This window comes from Macrobrachium rosenbergii, chromosome 49 (genome assembly GCF_040412425.1).
Source record: "Macrobrachium rosenbergii isolate ZJJX-2024 chromosome 49, ASM4041242v1, whole genome shotgun sequence".
Lineage (NCBI taxonomy): Eukaryota > Metazoa > Arthropoda > Malacostraca > Decapoda > Palaemonidae > Macrobrachium > Macrobrachium rosenbergii.
This window is the reverse complement of record NC_089789.1, coordinates 8708768-8729555: the sequence shown is the minus strand read 5'-3', so window position 1 is coordinate 8729555 and position 20788 is coordinate 8708768. Positions and strand designations below refer to the sequence as shown.

The 20788-nt window shown below is 43.6% G+C and overlaps 1 long non-coding RNA gene and 1 other non-coding gene across 3 annotated transcripts in view; both read right to left on the bottom strand.

The window, feature by feature from the left end:
* The window catches only part of LOC136832071 (uncharacterized), a 111813-nt gene extending 91863 nt beyond the window's left edge, over positions 1 to 19950 (bottom strand). Inside the window, exon 1 of one of the 2 annotated variants that reach the window (XR_010851039.1) lies at positions 19831 to 19950. This is a non-coding gene — a long non-coding RNA (uncharacterized lncRNA). Of the gene's footprint in view, positions 1 to 19415; positions 19465 to 19830 lie in introns of those variants that run through there. The other variant, XR_010851040.1, reaches the window with a different exon arrangement.
* LOC136832463 (5S ribosomal RNA) lies at positions 1333 to 1451 on the bottom strand. The gene has a single exon (XR_010851226.1). It is a non-coding gene; the product is annotated as a 5S ribosomal RNA (ribosomal RNA).
* Positions 19951 to 20788: the final 838 nt, after the last annotated feature.

Sequence of the window (20788 nt, the reverse complement as noted above, 5' to 3'; positions counted from 1 at the left end):
GGGAGAATTTGAAGATATCTCGTGAAGAGGGGTTGTATGAGCAGGTCTGCTCTCATAGGAAGGGATTTCTGGAACGTCTACCAACCAGAAGAGAAACTCCGAGAACCAGTGGTTCCAAGGCCAAAACGTGGGGATGAGAATCATCCTCGTCCTTGTGAGGCCGCGAACTTTGCGATGACTTCTCCCAGAATTTTGAACGGGGAAAAGGCGTAAACATCTATTCCCGTCCAATCCCAGAGAAGAGCATCTATCGCAACTGCCCCGGGTCGAGTACAGATGAGCTTTATAGAGGAGCCTCGCTGTTCTTGAGGTCGTGAAAAGATCCACAAGATGGCGACCCCAAAGTTTCCAAAATCTTGGCAAACCTCCTGATGAAGGGTCCATTCCTTCGGCAGGAGTTGATGGCGCCGACTGAGCAGGTCTGCTCAAACATTTTCGACCCCTGCAACAAAACTTGTGAGAATCGAAAGTGTTGCGAGCATAGGCTCAAAGAATAATCTCTCTTGCAAGGCTGAACAGGGAACAAGAGAGTATCCGCCCTGTCTCTTTGAGGTAATCCAAAAGCCGAGTGTTGTCCGAGTTTACTTGAACTACACGATTGCAAACTTGGACCTCGAAGAATTGGAGAGCTAAAAGATAGCCGCCAAATCTTTGATGCTGATGTGCCAGGACACCTGTTCCTCTCTCCAGGTTCCTAACACTTCCTCTCCTCTAGTGTTGCCCCCAACCTGTTGACGACCCGTCGGAAAAACAACACTACCAGGTCGGGGTTCAGAAGCTTGAGGGAGATCCCTTTCTGCAATTTCGTTGGATCGAGCCACCACTACAGATCCTCTTTTACAGAAGGAAGAATTCTCAATTCCTCTTTCAAGTCTTCCTTGTTTTGCCAGTTCTCCAACAAAAAGAACTGAAGAGGCCTGAGATGCAGACTCCCAGGAAACAAACTTCTCCAGCGAGGAAATGGTCCCCAGCAGACTCATTCATTCCCTCACTGAGCATGTTTCCTTTCCCAAGAAGGCCGAGACTTTATCGAACAGAGAAGTTGCCGTTCTTGCGACGGAGACGCTATAAAAGCCGCTGAATACATCTGAATTCCCAGACACAATGGACAGTGAGGGGATCAGCTGCGACTTTTCCACATTGACCAGAAGTCCCAGGGACTTCACGATTGACCAGAGTCAACTGAAGGTCCTCAGAGGTCCTCCAGATACCTTCGGACGACGCTCGAATCAACCAGTCGTCCAAGTAGAGAGAGATCCTGACGATGCGACAGAGCAACTGCATCGCAACGTTTTTCATGAGAAGTGTAAACACCCTCGGAGCAAAATGTGACGCCAACAGCATCTGGTGTTCCCAGGCGGTCACCCATCCAAGTACTGATCAGACCCAACGTTGCTTAACTTCGCTGATCGGACGAGAAGCGGTGCTTTCAACGTGGTATGGCCGTTGTGCAGAGTCCAAAGCAGAGAACCCTGAACTGGTACGTCTAGTCCCCCAAGACAACCTGAGATACTTCATCGAACGTGGATGAATTGGGGCGTGAAGATAAGTATCTTGGAGATCCAAAGATACCATCCAATCCCCGGGAAGAAGGGCTCCTAGTATAGACTGCGAGGTCTCCATCCTGAACTTTTCCTTCCGGACCAAGTTGTTCGCCTGTTGACGCCCAAGACGGGTCTCAGCCTACTGAAAGTTTTGGGACTAGAAACAATCTGTAGTAAAATCCCGGGAACCGAGTCCAAGACCTGTTCCACTGATCTCCCGCTCGAGCATCTGTTCGAGCAGGTCAAACAGAATTTTCTGTTTGACAGGATGGCAATTGGGAAACAAAAAACAAAGGAGGAGGAGACAAGAAGGGAATCAAGTAACCTCTCTCTAACAGTAGGAGGGACCAAACGTCTGCCCCTCTCTCTTTCCAGGCTTGTGCAAAATGAAGCCTGGTAGCTAATGGAGTCTGGAGATGAAAGGAGTCACTTGCTCTCTTGGAAGTGACATTCCTTCTAAAAAAACTCTCTCGTGGTGTGGGTCTCGTGTTGTTTCCATGGAAGCCTCCTTAGTTTGTAGGCAATTTATTTAGCATTTCGTTTACTTATTGGTTCATTGAGATCGGTGCATTCGTTATGGAGGAAATGCAGTTAGAATGTCGATAACTTTAGTTTTGAGATATACGATATTTTTTTTTCTCTGTGTATTTATTTGCTTGCTGTTACACAGATTGATGTTTTATGACATATTTGAAAAGCCAAAAATATAACAATAGACTTGCAAAGTAATATAACTTAGCAAAAGAAGCTAGATGATAAGTGTCAAAACACGGCTCAGGTTGGGCAGCGACTAGATGAAGCGAAAGTGTCAAAACACGGCTCAGGTTGGGCAGAGGACGTCTTACTTAGTCAAACTCTGAGCTGCTACTGACTGACTGCCACTGACTGCCCCTTGGCATTCCTGGTCTTTGCTGATGCGTACTAGGTCCACAGGGTTGCCATATAACGCATTAGGTATTATTACTTCATAGCTAAAAGGAAATTACTACCGATATACTGACATTATCATTACATTATACGAAAAATGTAATTTTGTCTATGATAGGGTTACTGTTTTGTTTATAACTCCTAACTATGGCGAATTTTTTTAATAAAACTTTCTGAGAAGACAGTCAGGATATGTATGATGCCATATATAAAATATCCCAGAAAATTTTGATTTTCCGATTTTTTTCGTCAAACGCTCCCCTTAAGACAAAGACAACTGCGAAGGTGGAGAGAGAGGAGCTGAAGGTTGAAAAGTCTCAGGAAACAGATCCTAAGTAAAAAGCCAGAGTCTGATAATCAGAGGAAGAAGAAGACGAAAGATGTTTCTCTTCATCCAAAGGCTGTGACGAAAGAGGAAGTTCTTCCCCAGCTGGCGGGTCTTGAGTGAGTGGTGAAAGTAGTTCCGATTGCCCGACACGTAAGCTGGAACTCCCTGATCGAAGAAGTCGTGGCTAAATCAAGAAGGACATCAGATGTTGAAGCGGTAGTTGTGCGTCATGATGTACAACTGGAGCGGCGTCAACACAAGACTTGAAGCTATACGGCTGGCGAGAGGTAGCGGGTGGAGCGCCATGGCGTGACGCTTGCTGAGGCTCCACAAGCTTGAACTGTACCCAGAAGAGAAACATAGCGTGGTGCGCGCGCTCCGTCCATGGTACTATTAGAGCCAGGGTGTCAGGTGAGGCCCCTTTGAAGCGTGAAGCGTGAGAAGCGATCTCTGAAGAGCAAGACAAGACACGCTCCTGGCGCGAATCAAGAGAAAAGTCCAACACCTCAAATCGGGAAGACGATTAGGAAGCCACTAAACACTCTCTCTAGACGACAGACGAGAAGCTCCAAAACATCTAGCAGACGAGGAAGACGAAGCAGGAGACGAAGGTGAAAGTCTGTACCTCTTAACAGGCAGTTTCGAATCTTGAAAGGTTTATGAGAGCATCCAGTTGTTGTTGCAAACCCAACAAAATCTTACGCGTTAGGAGAAGCAACTCTCTCGGGAGAAGGGCTGAACCTGAGAGAAGGAAAGGGGAGAGAGACGTATACTTCCTTCTCACAGGGAAGAAGCTCTAGCCCTTGCCTTAGCGCGACAGGGGTCGAGTAGCGTCATCATCCGAAAAACACTTTATTCTCTTCTGCGGAGGAATATCCACGCAACTTTGGGGAAGAGCACAAACGTCAGAGAGGAAGAGGACGTGAAGCGTCCTCTCCTCTAAGCTTCTCTTAAGAGGGCGAGAGTCCAACCGAGAGCTCCAACCCCGAGGCGGGAGGACGTGTCGGAGGACGAGAAGCAATCCTTCAGGATGCGTGCCTGTGCACGATCCCTGGCAGCCTGGGTAGCGTCATCAGGACCACCGAAGGGACGCCAGATCGGTGGGAAGCCCCGTAACCCTCATGCGGCTTTCGACATGCCCCCTCCCTGGTCCTGGGAGTTCGACAGAGGTCCAGGCCTAGAGGCATTATAGGGCCGATCTGACGCCCCCTCCACAACACTAGGGGCACTAGCACTAACACTTTGCGTTTGAATTGCATTCACTTTAGTTTCAAGAGCACGTCATTGACTCCAACACGAGCCAGGGTATTACCTCTGCAGCAACAAACTACAGGGTTAGTACTAAAATTTACTACAGGGTTACTAGTAGGAGAAAACCCTGACTGTCCATCTAAGGATGCACTCAAGGAGGAAGATCTCCTCAACCTATCACGCTCCAATTTAAGCATATAGGCTTCATATTTCTTCCACTCACCCTCAGATAATCCCTCACATTCATTATACCGATTATCATAGTCCTTACAAATCATACATAAAGTGTGAGGAACTATCGAAGTCTTCGATAGCCTCACCTTACATTCACCCAAGCTACAGACTCGATAGCTAGAGGTAAGACATCTTAATTATAAGAAAAGTCAAAAGCAAAATCAAAAACGGTCCACAAAGAGCGTATGCCAAGTCACAGATCCAGTCGTATACCAAAAAACAACCAAAATACTGAAGTTACAACAAATTTCGAAATCCAAATGGCGGAGGAACTGACAACAGGTGTTGACAGTCCGGCGACAGAGAAAATCTGAATAGAAAATGGGAATGGTTCCTGATACCCGCCTCCCAGCGGCGGGAATGGGTACTAACCACCTGCCCGGCCACTGCGTATGCCGCGAATTTTGAAATTCTGTCGGACTTCGGAGAATACAGCTATATATATATCTGACGGGTAAGTCTCATGAACAAAGTGCCCTTTTCTTCAAGACTCCCGCAGAGAAGAGAGCTGCCAGTTCGTTGGCTCCATCTCTGAGAGCCTTGTCCATGCAAGACATAACATGAATAAGATCTTTGGCGTCTGAATCTAATAAGGTCTCAGTCTTTTTCCCCAAAGCTCCCAGAGTCCAGTCCAGAAAACTGAAGACTTCGAAAGCTCTGAAAATTCCCTTAAGGAGGTGATCCATCTCCGAAGGAGACCAGAAGACCTTGGATTTACCCATAGCTACTAAAGTCAATGAAGCGTCGACCAGAGAAGAGAAGTCCCCCTGGGAAGAGGCAGGAACTCCCAGGCCAGGAGCTTCTCTGGTCTCATACCAAATGCTAGACCTCGACGCAAGTCTAGCTGGAGGAAAAGAGAACACTGTTCGTCCTTGATCCTTTTTGGAGTTCATCCACTTTTCCATAACTCTCAAGGCTCGCTTGGAGGAACGAGACATGATCATTTTAGTGAAAATAGTCTTCTTCGGAGTTTTCCTGAGGGTGAATTCCGAGGGAGGAGAACGGGGGGCGGCTGGTACGAAGTTGTCCGGAAAAAGCTCCGTAAACACTTTCAACAACTTCTTCAAGTCTGAGGAAGGAAGTTGAGATTCTTGTTCCTCTTCGTCGGAAACTTTCTCAAGGAGAACATCTGGAGAGGGAGGAAGATCGTCGTTGCCTTCCGCTTCCTCCGAACGCTGTGCAGAAACCGAAGTAGCGGCATCCTGTTTACTAGTTGCTGCTTCCAAAACAAGAGAACCCTCGACCAGAACGTCCTGTAGACTACGGTCTTGACGCTTGGTATCCTGACGCCCAACTGCACGAATATCCTGGCGTCCAGTATCATGACGCTTGGTGTCTTGGCGTCCAACTTCGTGACACCTGGCGTCCAGATTCTTGACGCCTTCAGGCGCCCTGGCGTCCATCCATCAGCAACTCGGGCGTCCTGGCGCCCAGACTTCTGGACGATCGTTGTCCCGCCCAACCTTAAGGTCGCTTGAGAACTGGCCGCCTGTGCGACATCTGTCAAAAGCTTCCTCAGGCTGACGTAAAATGATTGAGGCTTCTTGAATAGGAGAAACATTCTTCCCACGTTCGCTGTCCCGCCACACCTTGAAGTCACTTGAGAACTGGCCACCTGTGCGACATCAGTCAAAAGTTTCCTCAGGGCGACGTACAGCCATAGGTGGACAAAAGTCTGCATCCGTTTTTTCTGCAGGCTGGCAAGCTTGCATAAGGGAAGAAAGTTTCTGCTGCATATCTTTCAGCAGAGACCATTGCGGAGCTTCCTGCTGCTGGGGACAGACTGGGGAAGCCGCAAGATCTAACGAACCCTCAACTAACTGAACAGGTTGAGGAGAGTGCTCTGGGGACGAGTCCCAATTCGAAGGAGGAGGGGGAGCGTGAACAGAAGAAAGAAAAGCGTCCGATGTCTTCTTACTGCCAGGCGTCCTGGTTGAGACTGGCAATTTACGCCTGCACTTGGAAGGAGAGCTACCTTCAGAACTGAAAGGGAAGCGTTCCGGACTGCTCCAATGGCTACACCCCGGAGCTTGAGAAGACTCCAAATGACGTCCTTCAACAGAGGGGAGCTTCCTCTTGAGCGGTCTAGATTTGTAGGCCCGACGCCAGCCCCGTTTGGGAACTGTGTCATCACAAGACGAAGAGCACATATTAACCTCGCCTTTCCTATGGTGAGGGTGAGCGTCCTGGGAAGCGTCTACAGGAACACTCGAGGGGACGACCGTTCGGGAGCTAAAATCTCTCGCCTCCCTTCGCCTGTCGACTTCCCTTCTCCCAGGGGTTGGGGAGCTTGGAAGAGGTCTAGGGCTAGGAGCACGACAGATCTGAGCGGCCGCACCCTCCACTGCACTTGCACTAACTTTATCACCGACACTCGCACTTTTAAGATTTCTCATGTTAGACCACAATTTCTCTGTCTTGAGCAAGGGATTCAACACGTTGGCCAAGGGCTTGAATGGCCACCATCATATCCTTGAAAGATGGGTCTTTACCTGAATCAGTAGGGGGATCAGGAACTACCACTACAGGGGAAGGGTCCAAAGGTTCATTAGTTTGGGGCAAAGAATTATCGAAATCCTGGCTACCCTTGGAGGAGCAAGAAAAAGTACTCTTGGCTCTTCTGAGCCGGTCCCTTTCAAGTTTCCTTACGTAGCGGTTATACTCAATCCACTCCCTTTCAGAAAGACCCAAGCACTCATCGCATCTATCATCTAGCTCACACCTCTTGCCCCTACATTTCATACATACTGAATGAGGATCTAAAGAGGCTTTAGTATATCGAGTCTTACACCCCTAACACACATTCGCACACTCGAGGAGTCAGACATGGTAGCAAATCCAAAGAGAGATCAAAAGACAAGTCCAAGGGTCAAATCCAAATCTAACTAGTTAAGGAAAATCCAAGAAGACAAATTCAAAAAACGAGCGAAAGCCAAAGCCACAGTGTACTTCACCAAAATTTGCGAAAAAACACGGGCTGAATGAGTGAAATTCCATACGATGTCACCAGAACGGCGGCAGGGAAGATCTGAGGAATACCTGGTGTGGTTCCAGATACCTGGATAGAGGGCGCATAGGTGGACCACCTGACCTACCTATCGCCGATTGCCGCGAGTTTTGAAATTTTGCCGTGACGTCAGGGACTTAAGCTATATATATAACTACCAGTTAAGTCAGATGTTTAAAAGACAAAATCAATTTGTGTTTAAATTAGAAAACTCTTCCAAACTGAGACTCCCAAGGCAGATGCAGAATCGCTACAAGGTTTTAGAGTGCAATTCGAATGCTGCATAAGATCACTGGAGAGTGAAAAACTGGAATTGAGTGAATTATATACCATCTTGCTTTACACCAATCTACCAAGTAGTGTAAGTGAAATAATAAAACGAAGGTGTGGAGAAGATTGGCTGAAATTTGACACCTTTAAAAAATATCTTGAAGAAGAAATACACAATTTGAGGGCCTTGCCACAGACTGAAACAGCAAAAGCTAATACATTGACAATGGTATCTGCTTCCGCAGCAGAACAACGGCAATCTGTGAGACCAAAAACAACATTGGAAAGGCCTAAAGAAAGTACAAACAAAGCCAAGGTAAACCAGGTTAAAGGATGTGCACTTTGTGGAGGCAACCACATATGGACACATTGTAAATCTTATGTAACCAGGGGAGGAAAGATAGAACAACTCAGAGCTCTGTGTTTGTGTTTCATATGTGCATCCAGTAAACACAACAGTTCCGACTGTGACAGGCAAGGTTGTAATAATGGTTGCACTGTTAGACATCATAGTGTTATATGCAATAGAAACCAGCCAAATAAATCAAAGGTAGGTGAGGTACAAGCTGGAACTCTCTTTGACAAATACCGGACAAGGAAATAAGACGACTAGGAAGTCAATCTTACCTACAGCCGCAATAACCCTAAAAGGTAAAAAGGGTCACGTGCGAAAAAGAGGGTTGTTAGATACCTGTGCCAAGAGATCGTTTATAAAGAAATCTGCTCTTGAGGGACTCCACTTTAAATGCAAGGGAGTTGAAAACATATCACTGAGAGGGTACTTGACTACTACACTAGTTAAGGAATATGATATGGTGAACATCGCTGTATCTCATCGGGGTAGATTAATAAATATGGATTGTATAGTGGTAGACGACCTACCAGAATATACTGTACAAAGAAATTCGGTGTTAAGAACTCAAGGTCGTTGTGTAAAATGAAAATCAACTTAGCTGATAAAGATTTTGATCTACCCATAGAGAAGGAATCACCTACTGAATTGTTAATAGGGGTTGACAATGCATACATCTTACACCCAGGGTTTAGAAAATTTAGTATTACTACCAACCACATTTGGTTACATAGTAACCTGAACATGTAGTTTTCCTCCCACCCAGGAGACTCACGTTTCCATTTTAAAACTGGCAATGGAAACCGACGACATAATTATGGCTGAAGGGACTACTCAATTAAAGGATCCAAGGGAAGATCTTGAAAGGTTGTGGAATTTGGATCACTTAGGTATTGACTGCAGTGAAATAACGGAACAGGAACGGAAGGTATTAAAGAACTCTGAGAGTACTATAACTTATTCTGAAATTGACAAACAGTATGTTGTGGCTATGCCTCGGAAAGGCAATAAAAGGAGATTAACTTCCAACTTTGGGTTGGCTTTAAACAGATTAAAACAAAAGTGTGTCAAGTTTCAGAAAGACACTCAGTATCTAGAACACTATCAGAAAATCCTGAAGGATCAGGAGGATAGGAGATTCATAGAGAGAGTGGAATGTTTTACAACAGAAGACTGTCATTTCTTGGCACACCATGGCATTAAGAAGGACAGTGCAACAACCCCTATTAGGATAGTATTTGACTGTTCAGTTAGACGGGAAAAGTGGGTTGAGCTTGAACGATTGTTTGTGGACGGGACCACATATAACAGCTGACTCACTCAAAGTTCTACTGCAATTTTAGGACAAAGATATACTTGCAGAATTTGTGAAAGCAGCAACTGGATTGGAATGAACAACTCCCAGACCCGTTACAGAACCAATGGGTTGAGTTATCTGAAGACATAGAAAAATGTCTTGATATTTTCTTTCCTAGGAATACTAGGCTAGGAAAGGCGGATTCCTTACACATATTCTGCGATGCCAGTGAGTCAGCAAATGGTTGTGTAGCCTAGAGAGTTAAGAACGAAAACTCTTGTTCAATGATGGCAAAGGCAAGAGTAGTGCCTATTAAAGAATTAACTGTTCCGAAACTTGAGTTGATGGCATTGTTGCTAGCAGCAAGAATGGCCAAATTTATTAAAGAATCTTTTGAGAAGGATGAGTCTGTGGAACTGTTCATTTGGTCGGACAGTAAAGTCGCCCTAAGTTGGCTAGTATTGAAAAGTGTTCTCACTGTGTTTGTGAGAAATAGAGTACAGAAATAAACTCTTTAATTCCAGAGGCAGTCTTGTCCTATGTGCCTACAGATGATAATCCCAGTGACTGGTTGACATGTGGGAAAAGGACAGAAATGATCTTGGATAGTTCTTTCTGGTGGGAGGGACCCCTTGGTTAAAAAATTCCTCTTGGCCAATAGATAGGTCATGGGTTGGTGGATCACTTGTGCAGGGTGGGGAAGAGAACATTTTGGTCAATACTGCAGGGGACAACCTGAATAGTAATGCTCACTTCCTGGATTAGGAGAGATTCAGCAAGTTTAAAATGGTCTATAGGACTACAGCATGGATCCTATGATTTTTAAATAATTGTAGGAGTTCAATCAGTATGAAAAGGCATGGTGAACTGACTTTGGAAGAACTCCAAGAGGCAAAGAATAAGACCATTGCCATCATACAAAGAATATTTTCAAGAAGAATACGAGAGTTTGATGAAGGGGGTAAGAAAACCAAAACTGGCTCTCTTACAACAGTTGAATGTTTACCTGGACAACGGGGTAATAAGGTGTAAGGGTAGACTAGAACACACACAGTTACCTGAATCTGTCAAGTTTCCCATACTATTGCCGAAGAGTTGCTATGTTACTCGGGTAATTATTAAAGAACATCGTGATGCTATTGCTCATATGGGTGTAAATGCCACTGTGGCGAGTGTCAGATAGGAGTTCTGGACCCCACAGATAAGGCAACTAAATAAGAGTATAATACATCATTGTGTTATTTGTAGGAAAATGCAGGGGAGGCCCTATAGGCCCAATATAGTTCCTCCATTACCTGAGTTCAGGGTGCAATGTAAGCAACCTTTCAATACCAAAGGCGTGGACTACATCGGCGCATTATGGACTAAGGGAAAAGGACAAGGCCCTAAGAAGGCTTATATCATCTTATTTGCGTGCCTGATAACCAGAGGCATACATGTGGAGCTAGTTGATAACCAGTCCTGTGACTCGTTCCTCATGAGTTTTAGAAAATTCTGCAGCAGAAGAGGTTTCCCAGCACTCATGTTGAGTGACACCACCACCACGTTTGCAGCGGCATCAGAATACCTTGAGACCATGTCGGAGAATCCCAGGGTAAAAGAACATCTGTTAGATATAAAGTGTAACTGGAAGTTCATTCCAGCGAGAGCACCATGGTTTGGTGCTAAATGAGAAAGGCTGATAGGACTTCTGAAGTCATGCCTAAAAAAGATCGTAGGCCAACCTTGCTCAGTTTTGAGGAACTGACCTGTGTGCTGGTTGAGCTGGAAGGAATTATCAATGACAGACCATTAAGTTACATGCCCAGGGATTTGAATCAGCTGGAAATTTTAACCCCTAACTATTTGATCCTTGGATGAAAGCTCAAGTCCTTCCTAAGAGAAGTAGTAAATTGGGAAGAGATCTCCGGTGATCCTACCTATGGACGGAGAAAGTTCACCGAGAAAAGATTCCTAAATATATCCAAGTTGTGTGACGACTTGTGGAAGAGATGGGTAAGGGAATATTTGACAACGTTAAGAGAGACCCATCGAGTAGGAATGGAGCATGGCTCTTGGTCCAGGATAGGGGAAGTTGTCCTCATTCATGACGAGGGGCCAAGTGATCAAGTTACACATGGCTAGAGACAAGGTCCCAAGAGTGGCTACTCTAAGAACGGCACATAGCCAGCTTATGAGACCTGTAATTACGTTATACCCCCTAGAGCTGTGGCAGGAGATAAGGGAAAATAATCCTCCGACAGGTGACATTCAGTCAAGCACCCGCCCAAGCAGAAGGACTGCTCAAATAGCTGCAGAGGCCAGAGGGGCATTGATAAGAACAGGACTATTGTAAATAATGTAGGCATAAGTTTTCTTGTGGGGGAGTATGTCGAAACTTCGACAAGAGAGATTGTACTTTTCCACAAGTTGTGGTATGCTGTAGTTTTATGTATTCTCTTTAACTTTACATAAAGTGGAAATGCGTATTATGCAGAAGAAGGATATTATGTTTCGTTGTTTGTATTAGTAGTAAAAAATATTGTCTTAGTTGTTTTGTGTGTTTGATTGTAAGTACTGTATACATGTAGTATTGCTTAACTACCGGATTGGTTGTCGCACGGTAGTTAGTCGAAGGCTTGGTTTCGGTCAAAGGTGGCTGTGAAGGGAGTCGCTTCATAGCTGTAACATAGTGTGGATGTAGCTAGTGGAGGACTCAAGAATGCAGCCATAATTGTCGATGTCTACAAATCGATTTTAAGTATTCCTATTCATTTTAAAGTATATTTGGGGAAACTTTCTTTAGAAGATATGCATATCGTAATGTAAGGAGAATTTCTTGAGGTGTACTTTAGATGAGGGTAGTGAAATAGGGACTGTGCTTACGCCAGTCTAACTGTACATCGAGCTACGAACAATTGAATACGCCAATAGTAAGTTCATATTGTTAGTTTAGTTAATACACAAAACGCAAGGAATTAATATAATCACAATTTAAACTAACATATGACTGAAGTAACCTGGGTGTCATAGCATAAGACTTAAGCTACGATTTGGGTCAGTATGTTTCAGATCGTTTAGGCTATACGACAACACTGACGATTTGAAATGCTATACTTATTCTGAATGAGTCAGGATAATTGTTTTACCAAGATGTACATAAAATTAGCCCACATCTGTGGTCTTGAAATGCTGAGGCACTATAGTATATTTTATTAAGGCAAAATAATAAAGGCTGCAGCCCTGCATTTGTGCCTATGGATAACTAGGTCGCCAAGCCCATAAGTAGGCCTACCTGAAATTTCTTGTCTGTGATGCTGTTAACACCTTACAGTATTATATTCCCTAGGTCTTTGCTGATATCCAGTTTCCAGGATTTTCCAATTCTTTTATATTTGATTTTTTCATCAACTCACTCTCTCCTAATTATGACATCAGTGAAATAACAGGTAGATGCCATCTTTACCACCTACAGGGTTTTTGCAGTCATCCTTCCTCCAAAGTAAGCCATGCTAGGTTATGAACAGTGAGCTACTCAGCTTTTTTCTGACTAATCTGGTCTAGTTTTAAACCAATTCTAGGCGCATTTACTTTCCTTAACCCTTTAAAATTAGGGAGAATGGGGAGGGAGAGTCCCAAACCTGGTCTGTGGCAAGTCACACAATAGACTGCTAATGGTTGTAGCAAGATTTTTCTTTTATCACTTGCTTAAAAGTTTATTTTTCATGGTATAATGCTAGCTAAGGTGTCACTCTGAAGATAAATAATTGTACTTTATTGTAGTACTGTACAATCTAAATTGGAAAATGAACAGTCGAAATGACAAGAAGTTTGTTGAAAATTTTCTATGGATAACATTGTTTGCAGTCAACATCTCAATGAATGACAGGCAAATGACATCAACAGAATCTAAAAAGGTTATTCCATTCTTGGATTCATTTAGCTTTTTTTTTCCCATACTGAACCAGTCAAGCCTTTTGCCAGCAAAGATGTGCAAGACCTAGCAGTTTCTATCAGAATGGAATCCAGATTTTGACGCTGCTGCCCTCTGCTCCTATACTCAGTAGCCACCAAACCAGTCAACTGGAAGAATGGGCCCATGCACCACCCCTCTCATTCCCTTCCAGTGCACACAGGAATTGATCAAGATCTGGCCCTCAAGTGAGAGCGCTCAGACTGTGCTCTCCGGAAAACATGCATACGTATTCTGAGCAGGAAAGCAGTGCAGGTTCCTTCCTACAGTCTCCCAAAGGAGGGCAAGAACAACCTACCCAATCGCCACAATGAACTTGTGATCCAGCACCCCTGCTCCCAACTGAAAAGAAAGAGCATGTGACAGAAGTCCACCTGGACTTATGCAAAGCCTTAAGACTTCCTCCTTTTTCTTCTGCCTGTGCAGTGGAAGTGTCCAGGGAGGAGGAGGAGGAAGAACAGTCCAACAACGAAAGGAGATAAAAAAGGAGGAAGAGCATCAAGCATGCTTCTTTCCTGCCCTCTCGCTGGCTCTATTAACGCTATGTACTGAAGGGCTGGTCGAGGTCAGAACCAAATATGAAGCAACAGCCACCAGAGTATCTGCCCTTGGAAGCCCTACTGCAACATGAGGTCCTCCTCTGCAGCAGATGGCAAAGCTGCGGACAAAACAGATAGCCTTAGCCGAAACTGTTATGTATGCCTTAATGTAAGTGCAAGATGCTTATGTTACGAGCGTGGGAAAGCAACATTATAGATGTATAAGTATAACCAATTGTTATTGTATTTAGTATTGAATCTGACACAAAGGCTTCGATCCTTTAAGTTCTATCTCATGTATTTAAGATAAGATTCCTTATTACGATGCTCATATGTTTGTTATGATCCTATCTGATATGCTCTTATATTTTGTATACTCTTCTTCTTCTACGTCCTTAAGATGTAGCTCACCCAATAAAGAGAACCGAGAAGATATCGCTTTATTATCGCTTCATCCTTGGCCCACAAGGTAAGAGTCAAAGAATAGTAATAGTGTGGGTATATCAAATAACATACAAAGAAAAAATCACAGGTGAAGAAGGCTCGAGAGTCAAGTCTTTCCCTTCTGCCAGGTTGTTGAGGAATAATGGGAAAGATGGACTACCTGGAATATTTGGCATAGGCCAAATCTTTTGCAGGTACTCTATCGAATACATCTTATGAGTACCTGGAATATTTTAAGTGGTTAGCGTTTATGATTTGCCATATGTGAGTTTTGAAACTCAAAATTACAAAGGGTTAAAAGACAAACAGAATTATACAGCCAGAATTCCTTGTTCGAAACAATACAGAGGTCATGCCTAGCAATACAATACAGTAAAAGCAGCCTGAGAATAAGAATCTTTTGAAACTGATAAATGAACAGGTTTCCTAAAAATTTCATTGAAAAAATAAAAAAAATAGTTCATATTTTTCCTATACTGTATATAAAAACCAGAGCCTTTTATGTACAGCATGAGTGTTCCTCGTAACAAGCTGGAGGGTGACCAACAGTTAACTCTTACTGTATGGATAGGCTCTTTTGATCCCCAATAATTGCATATCAAACTCCCTCATTCGGATCATATGAGTACTGTTATTTTGCGCAATAATATTTGAACAAATTTTATGTGAAAATGTTTCTATCACTTGAATGGGCCATAAATGACTTAGGGCAACCCTAACACCTCAGTCCAGGATACAGGGAGATTAGTGTGACTTGAGATTTCATGGGGGAATGTATTGTATATGATCTCCACAAAAAGTCTCCCTAACTCCGTCAGAGGGAAACACTCACCAGAATCCCTGGCGATCTCTTAACCATTCGGCATACATCCTGTCCAGTCCGTGGACTGAACAAGAATGTAAGCCTCTATGTCATGGGCCAGAAGGGGAACAAGGACATTTCTGGTCCCAAGCCCCGAACCTGTCCGGCTCCTGTCTCCTGGGATAAAATTCTGAGGAGGAGGGAATAAGTGAGAGATCATAAACACTCTCACCCTGTCTGCCAAAGACCAAAGTCCTGGCAGGTGAGCAAGGCTGTGGATGGTCATTTGCCCGCAACGATGATGTCCACCTGGATCAGGGAGAGCAGTCCCACTCACGCGAATGTGAGTAGGGGGTGTCCCGTGGACGTGTTTCAACCTACTTAGAAGCCAAGGTTTCTACAAGGGAAGAAGATTGAGCAGGGGACCCTGTCTTGCCTTGCCCAAGCGACCAAAGCAGTCGCTGGGCCACCATCCCAGGACCTCTGGACCATTCTCTTGAAGAGTGGGAGGGGTGAGGGAGCACCTATATGCTTTCTGCTCACTTTTCCTCCCTGGCAGCTGGGACCACGTCCATAAACAAAGGACCCTAGCCAACACCAGTAAATGGGGTGCTGGGGCTGGTACCTGGTGGCCCAGGTAGGCAGGCCACTGGGGCTGGTACTGGTACACCAGGGGTATGAAGAACCCCAGGGAGCAGTTGCACCTGTGTGGTCAGCAATAGGACCAGCAGTACCATGTTACTGACGCTAGCGAGAAACCATGGATAGTACCGATAGCTGGGGTAGGTGGCCTATCGGGGCTGGTACCAGTACATAGGGGGTCTGAAGAACCCCGGGCAGTGGTTGCACCCATGCGCCCAGCAACAGAAGCAACAGTATATACTGAATGCCTGGGTAGGAAGCCTACAGGTGCCACTGCCGGTACCACAGGGATCCGAAGAACCCCGGGTAGCAGCTGCACCTGTGCACTCGCCAATGGGAGCAGCAGTACTGAAGGCCAAGGTAGGAAGCCTACCGGGGCTGACACCGGTACACTGGAGGCCCAAAGAATTCCGGGTAGTGGTCGTATCCCTGCGCTTAGCAACGGGAGCAGCATTACTGAAGTCCGGGTAGGAAGCCTACCGAAGCCGGTGCCAGTACAATGGAGGCACGAAGAAACCCAAGTAGTGGCATCAATCCAAGATGGAGTCGTCTTGTTCCTCTTGTACTGACCCTTCCCATAAAACCTTTTCTACTGTTCCACTGACCAATCACGACATACAGAACAAGGATTAGTTGAATTACATATGTTCCCTCTACATCTGCTACACGTTGGATGAAGAACTGTACTTGCTGAAATTAGGAAATGAGAACAAGGAAAGCCACCAACACCTGGATATTTCCTTTGCATTTTACGAGATCCAGGAGATACACTTGCAGGTGGGTTAAGAGGATCCATTATATCCAAGCACACGCTGAAACACAGAAAGAAAGCAAAAATGGGCAAACCAAACTGGCTTTAGAGAGGAGAGAAAGAACAACATGTCCTCTCTCAAAGGCGATAAAAGAATAACTGATGAAGTCATGGAGTACTGCTTGGGTGTGGGTGATCCCACATGACTCGTGACTAAGGACGGATGACACTAGTCCCTTGCATATAAAATTTTATTGATTTTATCGGATTCCAAAAGGCACTAGAAGTTCATCCTAATGTTAAGACCAAGGGTTTGTTTCGTATATGATCAATTATAGTTTTCTGGAAATTTTTTATGTCATTTGGATCACTGTCAAAAATTTTATTTGTAAATGTTTGGTTAACCATTGCAAGCCCTTATGTCTGAAAATAATGAAATTATAGTGGGAAACCATGGTTTCTAGGCCACAGGGTAAAGGATGCAAAGTCAACACCATCCCCGTTCATAGTCTGGTAGGACACAGCAACCTACGTTAAGACAAGGCAGTCCTGTAAATGAAATTGGAACTGGAATATAAGATTTAGGTCAAAGGATAAGCACTGGGCTTATGAGGTCATTCAGCGCTGAAAATACTGTAATGTTGAAACAATTGTTAAGAGAAGGTGGAAAGTAAGATGGAAGTAATAGAATATGAATGGAGGTACAGTAAAAGAACTGAAAGGGGATGCAGCTAGGGGCCGAAGGGACACTGCAAAGAACCTTAAGTAATGCCTACAGAGCAATGCCTGAGGTACACTAATGGCATTACCCCATATGGAGCAGTCCTGTATGTGCAAATATTGCAGTTAATAGACTTTTTATGACAAGGTTTGGGGAGTTCAGAGAGGGGACCACAACCCACCACCCACACAAAGTCAGATATAGGGTGATGTCCTACATTTGGTAGAGATGGAATTTATCTGCATTTCACTTGTTTTCGTTCTCACCACCCTTATACAGTTCCCATTTTGGTCTCCCATTACTGTTAAGCATGGGTGGGGAGGGGGGCTTGTAATGGGTAACACAAATGCAGTATTTGAAAGGGAAAAAATATGGGGAGGGCAGCTGACCCTCATCCCGTGCTAAAAATAATGCCTGTAGTACTTATAGGGACACAAAGTGGAGGTTGGTTGCCATATCCATCTGAAGTAAAGGATATATATGTAAATAAAGCCTAGATTTTTTCTTTTACTCTAGATCAGTGATGGTCTCTAACACATACAATTTAGCAGAACAGAAGTATAGCCTGCTTAGAAGCAGATCACAAATATATTTCAGCAGGGATGCATCCAACGTTACCTTCCTCTTAGCCTAACCTAACTTACGCTGTCATGCCATGACGTGGCCTGGAGGTCTTTGCACTATGGACCTCCCACTGTGATACAGTGTATGGCAGAACATGTAACTATTCTGGATATTATTTTACTCTAAAGCATTACTGCATTTTGGAATATAAAATATTAATTTCTTACATTTGAACAGTCTGACATTTGTTTCATCAGCAAACGAATACTGTTACTGGACACTACCTTTAGACCTACGCATGCTACAATTTGGGGGACCAAATTGTGAAATGCAAGAACCTGGGATATATTACAATGCTAGCTTTCATTATGATTTATGTAAGTTCATGGAATGTTTTCATGTCAATATCTTATACTCTGGTACAAGATATTGATATGAAAACACCTAGTTTAGGTGTGGTTGGTGAGGTCCCTTAAGAACAAAACGAACGTCAGAGAAGTTCAGCGCCTATATCAATCAAATAATCAAACGATGGTAATTCTAGGCAAACGAGGTAATTCTAAGCCAGCTGTCCACAGTGAGCTAGCCTATGGCAATTGACATTTTCCTATGTTATTTTACCAGCTGAACAAGAATTTAAAATAATATTTTGGCGGTCAGCTGTAACTAAAATGTAACTGACCATTGAAAACCGCATGTCTGTACCAGTGGGTTGCACACAGCTAAAGGATAAATTACAGTTTAGCAGCAGCCGACTGGCAAAATATTACCTTAAACTCTTGTAAAGCAAGTAAAATAACATGGAAAAGCGTCAATTGCCATAGTCTAGCTCCACTGCACTATTTGAAGCTTTCGTAAACGGGAAACAAAACATTACCATTTCCGCTTTCAGTTTTGGTGGCCTCTTTAAGTTGCTGTGGCAGAACGGCGCTGCACGCCTTATCTGCATTTTTAAAGATTTCTGGCAGGCTCATATGCTCTGGCAAGAGGTAATTACTTTAAATTTTTGTTCAGCAAGTAAAATAACACAGGAAAACGTCAACTGCCAGTCTCTCGCAGCTCTCGCTAAGCACAGAAAACCAGCAGCTGCCGATTGGTGAACCGAAAGCTAGCGCATGCATGTTAAGGCTTAGAATCAGCAGTACTAGTAATGAATGAAAAGTGCCTTTGGAACGGCTCCCACTATCCATTTATTCGCCCTTCTTTTTACGCTTGTTATCCGTGTTCCAAATGACACGTATAACAGGAAATACAACACTAAGGTACCCAAACCTTTTCCCAAGTTATTTACCCCACCAAAAACCCAGAATTCCCAACAGGTTCCCCTTACTGTTAGCTATTCTCGAAAGGGTTTTACCACACCCAAAACCCTAATTCCCAACGGGTCCCCTTTACCGTTGGCTACAGTTCTAAGGTAACTTACAGCTTAATTACATTTGACTGCCAAAATATTAATTTAAATTTTTGTTCAGCAGGTAAAGTTCTACAGAAAAACATCAACTGCCATAGCTTAGCTCACCGTGGACAGCCGGCTTAGATCTACCCGGATGCATCCTAACCTAACTTTCACTTAACCTAACTTATCCTCGGGTGCCAAGCTCTGGCTTGGCCTTGAGAAGTTTGCCCGCTGGATCTTCCAGCGTCAAATTGGTATTATTTTATAAGTTGCCAATACACGCTATAGAATTGTAACCTACATTTTTTAAGAGAGTTCTTCATTCTTGTTATTTTGAACCCCACAAACACTATACGCAAATGATAAATAAAAAATTAATAAAATTACGACTTACAAGGTAAGAATACGCCCCTCCCTCTTCATAGCTAACACGGAAAATTTGTAACAAGTAAACACCCGTAGGTTAAGTTATATAGGTATTTTAAGGTTCTTTTGGTGCCCTATCATTTCCTAGTTATATTTGCATGAAAAACCTAAAGTGGTTTTTCGCGCAACAGTGGCTGGCTGGAGTCTTATGGGCAACTTATAAAATTTTACCACAATAGCCACCTTGACGAAGACTAGCCGAGAATGGCTACACAAGACTGGCAATGCACTGGGCCTATTCAGTGGTACATTTAAAGACGAACCTTGGTATGTATTCCCCAGACAGTACAATATTCACAATGACATGGGTTACATCAAGTTTCAAACACTGAAAAAGAGGAAAAAAAATAGGATCACAGACGATCTTTGAAATGGTTAAATACTCGCAGACTGAAGTTGGTCACATGCAGGAACCCTCGACTTCTGTTATTGCTTGCCTACAAGTTAGGGATGTGCATTTCGGTACGAGTGCTACTCGGTTCCTGGATTTGAGTGATCAGTACTCGGTTCTGAGAATTTTGTAATTGAATTGCAAAATTCCATTGACGGAGGTCTTTTGAAAATGATAGCTAAAGAATTGCAGCCAGCAAGCTTTGTGGAGAACGAGGGTTTCCAAGAATTTGTCCGGCAGCTTAAACCCAGATATTCTATTCCTGGCCGGAAGTCCCTCACAACCAGTGCTTCCACTAGCTGAAATGAAAATTCCTTGTAGGGGCTGCCAAAATTCCTTGATTTTCCTTGACAGCCATTTCATTTTCCTTGATTTCTTCCTTGACTAATTTTAGACATTCACATAAAGAAAAAAATAATAGTAGTGTACACTAACTAATTTCAAGCACTTACAGTAAAATTCACAGAACAATTGGGGATAAATAAATAAAAAAATATATACATCTTATTACGTTTACTCTCAGAAACAAAATACATGGGTATCCAGTTTAAATTCAGAAAACATGAAAAAGAAAAAAAAATCATGCAGCTGCCCTTTCTCTCACAGGTAACTAATTATATATATATATTTTTTTTGGGGGTGGCAATATGAAACCTATACAGATTTCTATCACTTACACTCAAGAATATAGCTGGAATTACTCAAAATATTTGTAAATAAGAAAATAATATATATTAGGAAAAGACTTTAGATTAAGAAATGAAATATTTAAAGTGAATCTTTCTGATTCATGATACAAACATAATAGATTCTTGAATAGTGTACTACAGAATATTTCTCAGATTTTAGCAGGAGTAACCATACTAATTACTGGCAAACTGACGATCTGATTGGAGGAGGAGGAGAGGATAGCAAAAGATAGTCACCAGATTCTTGATTTAGCAAACCGT